The sequence below is a fragment of the Pinus tabuliformis genome, chromosome Q (assembly GCF_031772625.1).
Source record: "Pinus tabuliformis cultivar Carrire ecotype Pingquan chromosome Q, CPIR1, whole genome shotgun sequence".
In the NCBI taxonomy this organism is placed as follows: Eukaryota; Viridiplantae; Streptophyta; class Pinopsida; order Pinales; family Pinaceae; genus Pinus; species Pinus tabuliformis.
Genome location: NC_142296.1, coordinates 541,593,163 through 541,610,094, shown reverse-complemented (window position 1 = coordinate 541,610,094; position 16,932 = coordinate 541,593,163).

Below are 16,932 nucleotides of genomic sequence, written 5' to 3'. Positions count from 1 at the left end.
ACAAAGGGTTGGCCCTTGCATACATCTAGAAATTTATGATCTTCTGCCATATTGACACTAGTATGACCACTTTTTTTTAAAGGCTAAACTTACTGACACATAAGGTTTCCCTTATATATTGTTCTTTTTCCATGTTACAAATATTTGGGAAAAACCTTGGATAATTTCCCTCATTTCAAATGTGATACGTTGTGGGAATCGAACTTTGGTGGGGAGGATGATAATCATTCCCTCCAGCAACCTAAGATAAATCCAAATGAATGTTAATGCATGAATTTGGTGCTACATCAGATAAAATATCCAATGTCAATCGAATATTCAATGGAAATAAAGCTTGAAAGGGTTGTTTATTATATAATCTCTTCAATAATAACATTATTTAAATATATAATATTGAATAGTTGTGCATAGGCAAATACCTCCTTTAAAAGTAAAAGTTGGGAGGAATAAGAAAATTGACCATGGATGTTGCCACATACATAAATAATGATTATAATGATGGTAAAGAATGAAAATGATAATAATCACAAGAATATATACCAAGATGGAAAACATCAATAAATACAAAGTCATATAGCCATATAATGTTGAACATTGTTCAAAGTAAAATATTAAATTTGGCTTGAAGAATAAGTATCAATGATATACAACACCTTGGTATTCTTTTGTAGCCAAACTTTCTACATGGAAATTTATTTGAAATTTCTGAAAATGGATGGAAGATACTTTCGTACTTCTCTTCATTTTGGAACTTCCTTTTAAACTGCAATTTGTTGTGACTATTTTTCTTTATCATATTAAATTTTTCTCTCTCAAGATAATTAGAAATTTATAGAGATATCACTTTCTAACACTTAGTTTCATAAAGTGTATATGGACAGGGAAGTAGTTCTAGTGTACGACTTCCCTCTTTGTTGTGTATATAGAGATTCCAAGATTGGATAGGATGAGAAAATATCCCACTCCTACCTAATATTTTATTGTATCATCCTAATAAATACATCTATTGTATGAGATAGTGCAATTTCAAAATTGATAACATGATTAGTGGAGGCCTGTGAACATGAGAAATCATGATTCACTAAATCTAGATAAAGCCACTTAGCCAGTTCCATTTATTGAAAGACTATGTTATACATTCTACTGGCAAGAGATCTGATATATCTGCTTCTTCTCAGGGGGTTATAAATCATTCTCATTTTACATGGATTTATTTTCTTAATATACTCTCCACGTGAACATTCTTTGTTAGCTTCCATTCATTAATTCATTTATGCAATTTTCTTTCACATTTTGTGTTCGTGTTTTTATTGTTCCTCCTATAAGATATTGGCATACTACGCATATAAAAAAATCACTATAGAGGTTAAAATTATGCCATTAACATAGATTAGGGGAGGGTTTGTGAGGGTTTTGAGTACAAATCAGTATCACTAATAAAGTGAAGAGATGGATTTATATGTTATCCATAGAGATCAATTTTAAACCATAACTATATACTTCAAATGATATTACATGAAAATGAAAATGAAATAATTGATTCAAAGGCATAACTTGAGCCTTTTCTTGAGAAACATATTATGATATAAAATAGGCTATGATATTTTTTTTCTACATATGCCTTTCTATAATGTAAAATGAATAGAATATGTATCATAAACAATAAGATTCAAAACATATAAAGGAAACAATTAACTTAAATTGTCGTGAGAATCTCATGTCAACAAACACTTGAAATTGGCATTTTACAGTCACGTTCCAACCAAAAATTTCAATAGAAAACCACCATTATGCTTGAAAATACATGCACAAATCTCTAAATAGATCAACAAATCTTCTAATACAAGTTACAAATGCTAATTTTCATCCTTGAATCTAGTCTGTAGAGGAAGTTGAAAGACTTCTTAGCAACATTGTTATGTTGGAGCATCTTAGAGAGTGTTACATCCACTCCATGACTTGAGATTCTCTAACATAGGTCTTTATGATTTTCTACTATTATACAACCAGCTCACAAAATAGAAGAAACGATAGATCAACGACTTGAGAAATAGCCTCTTCGAGGGGGAAACCTCCTTTATATCACATAAATGAACAATTTTTGGATAATACAAATGATAAGACCTCCTTGGAATATATAGGAGTCTAAGGGGTCACAATATAATCAGAGCCTACATAGCAATAATGATTTAAGGGCACAATAATAACAATAGTGGGCTGCTATGGGGTACAACAATAACAACATGGGGAATACATGGACACAATAATAACAGTATGGGGATATACTAACAATAATAATAAGGGGAATGCACTAATATTATAGGGACTTAACATTCCCCTCTCCTTCAAAAAAGTGTTGTCCTCAACGCTTGAGTAGTTCTGGATGCTTCTATATAAAATTATCATCCTCCCATGTGGAATCTTCAATGGGTAAGTTCTTCCACTTAATGAGATACTCTGAAATTAATTGATTCCACAGTTGTTAGGTTCTTGTTTTTGTGACTACTTCAAGCTCAAATATGATTTTTCCTTCTTCTTCAAGTTTTGGAAACACTGTTTGAATTGAGATCTTGTCACTAATAACCTTCTTTAAATGAAAAATGGAAAACTGGGTGTACTCAGGAAGATACAGACAACTCCAATTTGTATGCCATAGTATGAATCTTTTGCAACACCTTGTACAGACCATAGTACTTGGGCGATAACTTATTATCCTTCTTAGCTTGCTTGAGGGACATTTGTTTGTATGGTTGTAGCCATAAAAATACCCAGTCAACCACATCAAAACTTCTTTCACTGTGATGTTGATTTTCCTATTGTTTCATTCAATTTTGCACCAAAGTGAGGTTATCCTTTAAGAGTTGGAGAACATGTTGTTGTTTCTCAATGTGATCTTCCACTGCTTGAACCTTAGAATTTTCTCTTAAATATGATGTGATGGATGGTGGATGATATCCATAAAGTGCCATAAATGGGGTCATTTTTGTTGCAGTATGGAAGGAAGTGTTATGCCATCATTCTGTTGGAGGTAACCACTTGACCCATTGTGTTTGTTTATTAGATACAAAGAAATGAATATATCCTTTCAAACATTTGTTCACTATCTCATTTTTCCCATCAGATTGAGGATGATAAGATGAGATATGTGTTAATTTCATACCAAGACAAGAAAATATTTCCATCCAAAAATTTCCAATGAAAATGGGATCTTTGTCACTTACAATAATTTTAGGGTTTCCATGTAGCTTTCAAATTATTTCCATAAATGCAGTAGCAATTGTACTGGCTTTAAAAGGATGAGATAATGCACAAAAGTGTGCATTCTTGGTAAGTCAATCAACTATCACCATTATGACACTCTTTCCTTCAGACATGGGTAGACTTATGATAAAAACCATTGAGACCTCCTCCCAACGACGACTTGGAATGGCTAAAGGTTGTAACAAACCCTGGGTTTTAATTGGCTCAACTTTATTTTGTTGGAAAACCAAACATTCTGCCTTAGACTTCTGAATATCATATTTAAGTCCATTCCAAAAAAATTCCTTCTTGGCCCTGTGGTAAGTTTTTAAAAATCCTTAGTGTCCTCCCATGTTTTTTAAAATTCCTTCTTAACCTTGTGGTAACTAGATAAACATTATTCTATTTGTTATCTCAAATTTTGTCTGCACCTTCAGGATTCCTATGTTGTTCTTCCTCTTTTGTCTGATCTCCCCAAGAAGTTAGTTTATTTGTCTTATTTTATGAAGAGACAGAGGACTCACCAAAAATATCTGTCTTATCCTTGGAAACTTTTGGAACATTATCCCAAGGAGTATTTAGTCATAATTATTTTTAAGAGAAACATTTGGGGAACCAAATTTCTTAGGATTGTCATAGGTCTCCTTTGTACATTCGACCTCAACTTGGATCGTTGCTAAGTTTCCATGAACTTAGTTAGAGTCTTTCTTGGATCTAATGTCTCTTGCTCATTTGTCTCATTGTTGTGATCTAGAAAGGAAGTTCAACTTTAAATATCATATAATGTTTTGACTTGACGCCTTCCCACTATTTTGGTTTGCAACTATTTTTCCTAGCTCTGATCTTCCACGATTTGGGACAATTTTTAAAGGAATTCCTTGTTTTGTAACAAGCTCTACAGTGGAAAGAAATATTTTCATAATCGAGCTATAGTAGAAGAGTTCAAGTTTTTGGTTGCCATGGAAGCCGAAAAATCTGTGTGTAGACTAGCCTCTTCGACGGATAAAGAGTTATGAGACGATACAATAACAGAAGAGGTTTCCACCATCCGCGAATCTTTGAGAGAGAAGGATGAGAAGTGGCTGACGAGGGTGAACCCTATCTTCTGCAATAGGGAAGCCCCTCTCCAGCATTAACACATTATTTTTTCACTCCTCATAAAATTTATGTTATGTGACGTAAAGTGTGTAAAATTTCTTTTTGTTTGTTTTGGGATTCATGTGCATCTACCTCGGGCCCTACCCCCTCATAATTTTGGCCAATTGAATACTTTTTCCAATGTTTGAGATTCTCATGACCCTCCATTACATAGGTCACATATCACTAAATAATGTTCAATCAATATGGCTAGCATGCCCATTGCCCATATCATTGTTTTAATAGTTTGTCAATATGGCACATGTTCCATTACCAATGCCAATTCAACACCAATTATTTAAGAAAATGTTGACTAATTAAGGTGACCTATATGCACTACTATGATTACATATTTTACTTAAGCTTGTCACTATATTTCTTTCCCATGCCACTTGACCTTGGGATCCTATATTCTTAAACTAATCACATTTCTTCAAAATGGCCCACAATGCCTTTCATGTAAAACAACGTTTGAACTTGAGTGCCAGTATGTATTTATTTGTATTACCAATGCCAATTCAACACCAATTATTTAAGAAAATGTTGACTAATTAGGGTGACCTATATGCACCACTACGATTACATATTTTACTTATTCTTGTCACTATATTTCTTTCCCATGCCACTTGACCTTGGGATCCTATATTCTTAAACTGATCACATTTCTTCAAAATGGCCCACAATGCCTTTCATGTAAAACAACGTTTGAACTTGAGTGCCATTATGTATTTATTTGTATTTTTCAATAGATTCAAAATCCATCATTCGAGTTAAGAGATAATTTTTCACATTGGATATCTCTATTGCATAGACTTCATTTGAGCTAGAGAAATTCCATATAGTAGACATGGTACAAAAATAGAGAAATATCCTTCGTCGCAAGTGACTATCCAACTTCTAGTGATGGAGGATTGCACTCTACTTTTCATCATGCTGTTTCTACAATGCAGATGCATCCATAATGTGCCACAACAAAGAATCAATTGTCTCTAAAGAGATACACTATAGGGATATATAATAGGAGAATATGGTTTTTTGATCCAATATAAGAAACCCCCACTTAGGTATGTATAGTGAATCCTACTTCTCTGCTCATTTTTAAAAACTCTCAGCGTTAAGTGGTTATGAAGAGATTTATGATTTTGTGCTTTTAACTCTATGTGCAACGTGGATTGTTGTGTTTCTAGCAATATAAGGGTAGTTGGTGTTCCCTTGCATATTTGTCGAGTGAAAAGGAACTTGGTTGATTGGAAGTAAAGTGTTTGTTTTAAGCAAGCTAGTTTCATGGTGGCATTTATAAGTATCAATAGTTACAAAACAATCCTAAGCTAACACATGGGCCAAGATGACAACTAGTAAAAATGGATAAGTAGTTGTAAACCATCACAAACCAATGCATGAAGCAATATTATAGCTACCAAGAATGGATGGATGACCAAGTATGAAGCGGAAGTCATCCAATACAAATTAGCTATCTTGCTTACGACCACTCACATCAAGACATACACTTTGCCTAGGGAAGATGGTTTACAATGTAATCAAGCAAGCTTGCAAGATACACATGGAAGTGTGGGTTGTAATTACTTGATGAAATGAATATTATTTCAACCTTACTTGTAGGCAACAATGGTTTGGAGAAGATTATGGTGTGAGCATGTTCATACATGTACAAATGTGAGATGAAGGAGAACTACATGAATATTATAAGAGTATAACGTTGTTATTGCCAAAATTTATGTACAATCACTTTGGTTTTAGAAATTGATTAGTTTGGAATGAGAGATTTTTCTAATACCTCCTACTCTAATCCATCCCAACCCCACATGTGTTTTATATCTCCATAAAGAACAAGGTCACTACTGTGGTCTTTTAAGGCATTCAACATCATAAGCATACACACTCTTTTAAATCGATCAGAAAAATTAAAATTATTTGGAAGTTTTTATGTTATTACTATAGTTGTATAGTATTAGGTACCTTTCCATGTAAACTACAATTATCATTATTTTTATTAATTTATTATTATATTCTAAATAATAATAATAAAAAAACTAATACAATACAATAATTAAAATAATAATTATTTTTATTATCATTATTATATTCTTATTTTAATTATTATTATTTAATATAATAATTATCATTATTACAAATATTCATTATTTTTGTTATGTAAGCTACCATTATCATTGCTTTTATTAATTTGTCATTATACTCAAGATTTTATAATTACTATTTTAAAATAATTTTAAAAAAATATTTGATATTTGATATATTTGTCATATATCTACAAATTTGAAAGAATGCTTTTCATAAACAAAAAAGCACTATTACTAAAAAAATCATAAAAAAGAAAAATTAAATATGTTTCACTACAATTATGGCATTATAAATTAATTTATTTTTTCTAAATATTTTATTTATAAATTATATAAACTATTTTTTTTTCCATATTTTTAAGTACAAAATATATTTACAAATACAATTTTTAATTAAAATGAAATACATACTTAAAAATTTATTTTTTTCACAGATAAATAAAAGAAAAAACAAACCTACAGAAACATTATTTATGTTAATACAAATTAATTTATTATGTTAATACAAATTGCTGGATAAAACATTAAATTAAAATATATTTTGATAATAAAAAATATTTGAAAAGTTAAATAAATAAAAGAGACTTAGAGCCTCTGCCACGAGTGAAGGCATATATTAATTTGAAATAAAAAAGACTTCAGGAGATATCTTTGAGAAAAGAGTGATTTAATTAAAATTCAAAAGCGTTCATAAAAGCGTTGTAGGATGATTCTAGAGGGATTCTCCACATTATGGATCCGTTGGATCAAATTCGCCAAAATGATAGATTTGATGTATACTGAGTATAAGCTCATGTGTCTCAGAGGAAAATCTGAAATAGATGCTTGCAGAACCATCATTCAATGTTTCACAGGTACTCTCCTTAGGTGGTGGGAGACTGAATCTTCTCCTAAACTCATCGAAACCATGGAAGCAGAAGTCTTCAAAGATGAGAAAGGAGACATTATTCACAACCCAGATGGCACTGTCATCAGTAATATGATTGGCGCATTAACATCAATGATTTTGGAACATTGGTGCAAAAGTGAAACAGAGATAGCCAATAAACATGAGGTTATTCTTAAGAATCTCAAGTGCCATAAAATGTCACAGTTTGATGATTTCCATAGAGACTAGATGCAGCGGATCTATGAGGTAAAAGACTCCAAGAACTTGCAGTGGAAACAGGTATACCTTGCTGCTCTACCTTCTAGATTTGTTGATTATATTAGAATGCAAGAGATTTTTCAGTTACCTTTTGAATCCTACACATGGAGTGAAATATATTCTCATATTACAAAGGCATTGGTGAGTCTTTGTATTAGTTCAAAGGTTAACAAGTCTCTGGAAAAATTATCAAGATTACCAGATAAAAAGTCCATCTACAGCAAGTATGGACTCACAGCAGATGATCCTTTGGTTAAGAAAAGAAAGTCTAGAAAGAGAGCCAAAAGAGAATTTAAAGAGACTTTCTATAGAAATAAAAAGAATTACCCAAAGGACAAGAGAAGGTATCTTGCAAAAGATAAAAATCAGAGATATAAGAAGAAGGGTTATTACAAATATGTCCCAAAGACTCATTATTACAACCCCTCTGATATTCACTTGCATTCAACCAAACAAGAAAAACGGAATAAAATAACTTGTTGGTTGTGCGGCCAAAATGGGCATACAGCTTCCAGATGTCCTCAAGGAGAAGAATCAAAGCTCAATAGAGGAAAGAAAACAATTGTTTATGCTCAGAAGTCCAAGCAAGTCAAGCAAGAACACTTAGGACCTATTTTTTGTCTTAGATGTAAATCTGAGACACATGTTACAGAAAGATGTCCAAATCTTTCCATTAGAGATACAGCCCAGCAGCACCAACTAGAAGAATCTTCTCTTGATTTTTTTAGTACTACATCAGAAGAAGATTGCAGGTTTATATGGGCCAGTATTCTGAATCAGACTCATCAGAATGTCCATGCTCAGATTCAGATGAGTGTGCTTGTCATGCTATATACAAAGATGATTTTGAATATTACATTAGCTCCAGTGAAGAAGAAAAGTTTAAGCCGCCAAAAGAAAAAGTTCTCATAGCCTCTACTGAAGAAGAAGTAGAACTGAAGATTTTATCTCAATGGAAGAAGGAGACATGAAGAACCCCCTGATTGAAGCATTCACTGACCAGCTTAAAAACAAAGCCTCCAAAGAATCAAGTAAGAAGCCTTTATTTATTGATGCATCGTATGAAAGAAATACTAAATCATTCCAAATGCATCATCAAAAGTCAGGAAAGTCAGATCACTTACTCTAGGGGACGTAAGTGGTGAAATTCACCATCTCAAAACAAAAATCTCTGCAATTAAAGCTCAAATTACAGAAATATAGAAAGGAAAAAAATTTGCAGAAGAAAGAGAAGATGATTCCTGGAATCCTACTGCATATCACCAAGAAGTACAGATTGCTGTAGGAATGCAAGACCCACATTTTGGATTTAAAGATATGAGGTTGTTCACAATCACCTATCAGCAACACCATGTCAAGATAAATATTTGCATCCAAGGGCAAATTTTTCAAATGGTTGCATTATTAGATTCTGGTGTTGGCATTAATATCCTTAATATCAAGAATGTTCCAGCCAAATATTGGGTTGCAGCTGAAAGAGAAGTAGTAGGCCTAGGAAATAAGAAACTCCGATATGAAATTCCCAGAGCCTCATTATGTTTCAATAGTCATTGTGTATATATGAAATTTGTTGTGGCCGATATTCCTGTGGATTGTATATTAGGAAATGTCTTTTTAGCTGCAGTAGAACCTCATGTCTCAATCAGGTTAAAAGGAGGAAGAGCCGGATATTTTATTTCTATTCCTACATCAAAAGGCAAGAGAAAGAGAATTGAACTTCCTTATGTTTCAAGCCCAAGGATTTCAACAATGGTCCAAGCCATGCAAAAACTGGAAAAAGCAAAATCTCAAAGATCTGAAAGGAACATTAAGGATTGGAGAACAACTAAAATTGCCCCGAATTAAAAGAAAGATCCAGGATCTAAAAGAAAATTGGAAGAAACATGCTATTCAGAAGAGCCAAATGCCTTTTGGCATAGGAGGCAGCATACTATCAAGCTACCATATGAAGAGGGATACACTAGAAAACCCTACAAGAGCAGAGCTATCCCAATGAGCAAAGAATATAGGGATCTTTGCTAAAAAGAAATCTAGCAATTACTTGATAGAAGTCTGATCAGAGAATCCAATAGCCTCTGGAATTGCTATGGATTCTATGTGAATAAAAGAGCTGAACAAATTAGAGGAATTCCTAGACTTGTCATAAATTATAAACCTCTAAATTCAGTTCTGGCTAATGACACTTATCCAATCCCGCACAAAGGAGATTTGATCAGAAGGATTGCAGGTGCCAAGATATTTTCAAAATTTGATCTAAAAGCAGGATTTTGGCAGGTTGCCATTGATGAAGCAGATAAATTCAAGACTGCTTTTAGTATTCCAGCAGGGCATTATGAATGGAACGTAATGCCATTCGGCCTCAAGAATGCTCCCTCAAAGTTCCAGAAAGTAATGGATGATATCTTCAAGCCATACTTTGATTGGCTAATTGTTTATATTGATGATGTTTTAATTTTTTCCAAGAATATTGATGACCATTTCAAACATGTAAATATTTTCTTGAAATTGGTTCAAAAGAATGGATTGGTGCTGAGCAAGAAAAAGATAGAAGTGTTCCAGACTTCTATAAAATTCTTGGGACACACAATTTGCAACGGGAAAATTTCTCTGCAACAGCATGCCATCGAATTTGCAGATAAGTTCCCAGATGTGCTTAAAGACAAAACACAACTGCAAAGATTTCTGGGTTGCCTAAATTATGTCAGCAATTTCTACCAAGATTGTGCCAGTGACAGGAAGGTGCTCAATAAACGACTTGGAAAGAACCCCCCTGAATGGTCAGATCTCCACACCAGAGCAGTCCAAGAAATCAAAGCCAAGGTAAAATCTTTACCTATTTTATATGTAGCCGATGATCAAGCTTTTAAAATAGTTGAATCTGATGCAAGCAATGTTGGATGGGGAGGAATCTTGAAACAAAGAATTGGAAAAGAAGAACAGGTTGTTCAATTTGCTTCGGGAGTCTGGAATCCAGCGGAGCAAAACTATTCTATCATTGAAAGAGAGGTAAAAGCAGCATGGAATTGTATTAGCAAATTTGAAGTTTATCTGATAAACAAGCCTTTTCTTCTCAGAACAGATGCCTCAGCTATGCAGAAAGTTTTATCTAAAGATATCAAGAAAGTTGGAGAAGCAAAGTTTGCCAGATGGCAGGCACTCTTTGCAAATTTTGACTTCACAGTGGAGCATATCAAAGGGAAAGATAACAGCCTTCCTGACTTCCTTAGCCGGGAGTATATTGAACAAAAGGAAGATCATGTTATGATTATTGTCACAGAATGGGACAATAATCAGAAACAAGAAGTTTTGAAAATTGTGCCAGATGAATTAGAATGGAAGACTTACAAGAGAAATTGGAAACTGGCATGGCAGCTCCATAATACAAAAGTATTGGATGCTAATCTACAACCTCATACAGATCTCCAGTACTATGTACCAGAAAGAAAAGTCTACCCAAAAGGAAGAAAATGGATACATGAGATGATCTATGATAAAGCTAGAAGAAACGCCGAAGTAGCAAGAGTAGCATTAGAACAAAGTTTTCATGATATTGCTACTATCTGATATCATGGAGGAAAAGATATAGGAATATATGAAAGACATGTCTGTATCTATAGGACCAGAGACTTATGGAGAGAGCCTGGTCATGGCAAACTTCACCCAGCAGCCCGATGGCCCAGAAATGATCCCCATATCATGTTTCCTGACACTGTTTATGATTTTGCAGATTACAAGAAACTCTGGTGGCAATTTGTAAACATTGATGATCAAACGGAGACTCATTATACCAGAATCAAGTTCAGCACAGTTGGCCACTACCAGGGTTATCAACAATGTGAATGGTTTAGGGATTGGTGGAAAGATTATGGGATAAACAGGACAGCCATGGATCCTCTTGAACATGAAAAATATTGTAAAAACATGGGCAAAACCTGTATCATGCAATGTAACAAAGATTGTAATCACCCAGTATATCATACTGTAAAAGACATGGCCAGTACTGAATGGACAACTTATCAAACCTCTCAATATAATAATTCCCTTGAAGAATATATGAGAGAGCACATGGAATGGCTCGTCCTTACTAAAGTACAACATCAAATCATGCTGGGGAAGTTCATCATTGTTCGGCGGATCTACACCAAAGCATGGGACACAATGCAATACAAAAGAGACCGATTTATCGATCTCAAGATATTTTGATGTGAACCAGTCACAAGGGCTGAATTGTGACCAGTTTTCCCATGGGCTTCACTGTTCAAAATCTTCCACAGTGTAATATTCTCCATTAAAGTTCTTTCTCGTGGGCTTTGGTACAAAAGCATCCACTTTGTAGAAGAGTCATGATATCTGTCAAATTTACTTTTAGTACAAGAATCTACTTTACAGATAATATCTTAGCATTACCCGAAAGCAATTATTCGGTCCATCTTTTAGACCCGAATCTTTGTGCGGACGTCGCTTTGGTAAAGGCTGGAAAGCAATGATTCCTTTAACTTTAAGTCTTTTCTTTGTTTCGACCAACATACTGTTTGTCCCCCCTTCTCTTCCTATATAAGGAGGGTAAGGCTCATTTGTTGGGCATCGAGTTTTGAGAGTCTTGAGTTCTGAGTCGTGTGTTTTTGAGTCGAGTGTATTTCCTGCTCTGCATCTGCAGACCCAAGGGTTTGATCTGCTTGCACCACGAAAGATTTACTCAAGTACTTAGGTGGTTTGGAAGCCTACGCATCAGTGTGCTCGGCACTGGTGAGAACTTAAAGTGGCTAAACCATTAGTATAAGTTTTCCAGTTTGTAGCAGTATGTCATAAATTTCTGAGGCAGAGTCTGTCTATCGACAGGAAGCCTCCGATATTACTTGTTCTTTATGAACGGTATATAGTCTGGTAAAAGCAACGACAGTCGATCACTGTAAAGAAATCCTCTCTCTGTAATACTTTGAGTTTTTGCAATAAAATGAGTACACCATATTTCTGCAATTGAGTATCTCTGTGATATATAAAGTCTGCTGTGATAGTAGTTCTGTTGAGCTTTCGTCCGAAGTTCGCAGGAAGTTCGCCAAAGGATCGAAGGGACACTAAGGCTATTGTGAGGCGTGAAGCCGTAGTGTAAGCCGAAAGAGTGTGAAAGATTTGAGTAGGTTCACCACTGGTTCACCGGGAGTTAGCAATCAACATAAACGAAGAGGCACAACGAGTTGCAAGCTCGTGACAAGAGCCCCTGCAAGAAATTGGTATCAGAGCTAGTAACGTCTGGTTCTTGAGGTTGGTACTCTAAAACTAAATGTACTCTTATTCAGAATGGAATCGTTCAAGAAATCTGTTTCTTTCCGAGAACTTGAAGAGAGAGATTCTCAAGCTGAGGAAAATCCCCTTAGAGAAATGTTCACTAGTAGTTCAAGTAGAACTCTCAACTCTGCTGAACTCACCTATGAAGAAACTCAGTGCTCTGCCCAGTGGGAATTTCCCGCTATAACCCCCTCAAAAGTCTATAGTGACTTAGCTCCTTTTCATTTAATTGCTGCCTCTAGAATAAGTATTAAAGAATCTGTCAGTCAAGTTCAAGAAAACTCCGACTGTATCCAGACTATATCTCTGCTTAATCCCAAAGCCTTACAAGCAGAGGCAAAAAAGTTAAAGACAAATTATTTGCATTTAGGGTGCATTCGAGTTGGAATCAATCCTTTAATCCAAAAAGGATTACACACTTTTGTGCTTGCTACTGTAAGAGACATGACGCACAATAAATATACAGATTCCATTATTGGCGGAATCGTGGCCCCGCTGTCTGATGGTCCAGTCTATTTCGACTGCTTCCCAAATTTCTCTGTGTATGTTTATGATGAAACCATTGAGGAAATCCTGCAGTTGCAAATCCAAACAATGGGGTTTGATATGAAGAAGAAGACAAATAATATAGCCATACAGACTAAAGTTTGTTTCCGACATACAAATACCCTGTGGCCTGCTATCCGTCATACACCCAGTAGAGACTCCAAGTCCAGCATTGAAGTCAAGACAGATCCTAAAAAACAGAAGGTTGAACCTCTGTTAATCAAATGGGAAGACTTGCAGTTTCCAGAACAATGGGTCGTAAATCATTCTAGGCCTCATGTACCAAGAAATATTACCTCTGCAAATATCTCTGAAAATGCTTCCAGCGCAATCATTTCTTTTCCACGAAGATCTACCATTGACCGTCGTAGAATTCATGCTTCTTGTAAATCTTCGAAATACTACAGAGATCCTTCCACTGTGGATACTTCCTGCTCATCCTCATCCTCATGTAGACATAACCAGTTATATGAATTAGCTCATCGTGTAAATTATTCTTCCTTAGAAGTAAAATGTCCAGACTGTGAAGATACCATAAATCTGCTTACATTAGCCGAACAAAAAGTTCATCTGCATCATAATCCACGAACTGGTATTGCTCCACCTTCTACTTCTATCAATTCATGTCCAAATCCCAAATACTCTGATATTCCCTTCCCACATGAGCCAGAGCCAGATTTAGACCATGTCCTTATGATACATACAATTGAAGAAGAAGATCCTAGACTTACTGAGATGATTTGTCTGATGAGACCATCAAAACCAAGATATGGGCTAGGAAAACTTGAGCAATCACAATTGATTCCAGAATGCAGATTTAAACAAATTCCTTCTGACTGTAAGAAACCTGCAGTTATGGAGATGCATAAGTTTTTTTCACTTATGGATGGATGCTTGAAGTCAGAAATTAGTGCCAAATGGATGAAAGATATGCTGAATTGGGATTTGTATACAAACCCTCAGGCAGAAGAGTTTGACCAAGCATACACCCCTGAACAAAAGAAACAGTATGCAACTGATTGGAAACATTATATGGAAGCAAATAACACTTGGATATCTTTCTATTCATGGAAAGATAAAGTTGCTCCTATAAATGTTTTCACTGGAACTTCCTCTAGCACTACAATTGACAAACATGGATGGACTGCACTTGATGGATCAAAAGTAGAAACTCCTACTACATTTCCTCCTTATAAAGGAATTATTTTAGGAGAAAATACAAATGTAGCGAAAGCCATTCCTCTGGTCCAAAAATATGACAATGCCTTAGGCATTGATGGAAGAATCCAAATAGCCAGCGAACAATTAAATTGGACCAATACTGCTATCAAAGGCCTGGAGATTAATGTAGCAAAAACAGAAGACGTAAAGAAGCAGATGGATGTTGTACAGTCTTCATTAAATAGTGTAAATAGTTGCTTGAATAATTTGCAGTTTGATTCTAGCATGACTCGCTCTTATACCAGAGAAACAATAAGCAACATAGAAGAGGTAGGAGAAACATTAGTTGGACACATAGGTGTAACTAAGACTCTCTTTATTGACTTAACAACAAAAGTTGAAAGAATACAATTGTCAAAAATTGAAAAGCCAGTTCCAAATTCTTTCCTGGTAAAGAGAAATATTAAAATTGAAAATTCCTGTGATAAATTTCCAAAAATTCCCTCTATTGTTTCCTAAGGAAATTGCCTCATCATCAGGAGCTGATGAATCAGAACATATTATTATTGCTTCCTTATTTAAGGAAATAGAGGCAGAAGCAGAAACAAAAGATATAGAGCACAAATCATCAGAAACTCAAATTCTTCCAATCTATGAACCTCTGGAACATAGATTTTCTAGATATTCTGCTCCTGATATTGAAGGAAAAGGGAAAATACCTGAAGCTCATATTTTTTTCCATGATTCTCACAGAGAATGGAACATAGAAAATATGAGTATTGGCCAAATTCACCAAATGATATATTTGATGTATACTGAATATAAGCTCATGTGTCTCAGAGGCAAATCTGAAATAGATGCTTGCAGAACTACCATTCAATGTCTCACAGGTACTCTCCTCAAGTGGTGGGAGACTGAATCTTCTCCTAAACTCATCGAAACCATGGAAGCAAAAGTCCTCAAAGATGAGAAAGGAGATGTTATTCACAACCCAGATGGCACTGTCATCAGTAATATGATTGGCGCATTAATGTCAATGATTTTGGAACATTAGTGCGGAAGTGAAACAGAGATAGCCAATAGTGAGGTTATTCTTATGAATCTAAAGTGCCATAAAATGTCACAGTTTGATAGTTTCCATAGAGACTGGATGCAGCGGATCTATGAGGTAAAAGACTCAAAGAACTTGTTGTGGAAACAGGTATACCTTGTTGCTCTACCTTCTAGATTTGTTGATTATATTAGAATGCAAGAGATTTTTCAGTTACCTTTTGAATCTTACACATGGGGTGAGATATATTCTCATATTACAAAGACATTGGTGAGTCTTTGTACTAGTTCAAAGGTTAACAAGTCTCTGGAAAAATTATCAAGATTACCAGATAAAAAGTCCATCTGCAACGAGTATGGACTCACAGTAGATGATCCTTTGGTGAAGAAAAGAAAGTCCAGAAAGAGAGCCAAAAGAGAATTTAAAGAGACTTTCTATAGAAATAAAAAGAATTATCCAAAGGACAAGAGAAGGTATCTTGCAAAAGATAAAAATCAGAGATATAAGAAGAAGGGTTATTACAAATATGTCCCAAAGACTCATTATTACAACCCCTCTGATATTCACTTGCATTCAAACAAACAAGAAAAATGGAATAAAATCACTTGTTTGTTGTGCGGCCAAAATGGGCATACAGCTTCCAGATGTCCCCAAAGAGAAGAATCAAAGCTCAATAAAGGAAAGAAAACAGTTGTTTATGCTCAGAAGTCCAAGCAAGTCAAGCAAGAACACTCAGGACCTATTTTTTGTCTTAGATGTAAATCCAAGACACATGTTACAGAAAGATGTCCAAATCTTTCCATTAGAGATACAGCCCAGCAGCACCAACTAGAAGAATCTTCTCTTGATTCTTTTAGTATTTCATCAGAAGAAGAATTGCAGGTCTATATGGGCCAGTATTCTGAATCAGACTCAGCAGAATGTCCATGCTCAGATTCAGATGAGTGTGCTTGTCATGCTATATACAAAGATGATTTTGAATATTACACTAGCTCCAGTGAAGAAGAAAAGTTTAAGCCACCAAAAGAAAAAGTTCTCACGGCCTCTATTGAAGAAGAAGAAGAACTGAGGATTTTATCTCAAATAAGGGAAATGGAAGAAGGAGACATGAAGAACCGCCCGATTGAAGCATTCACTGACCAGCTTAAAAACAAAGCCTCCAAAGAATCAGGTAAGAAGCCTTTATTTATTGATGCATCTTATGAAAGAAATACTAAATCATTCCAAATGCATCATCAAAACTCAGAAAAAGTCAGATCACTTAC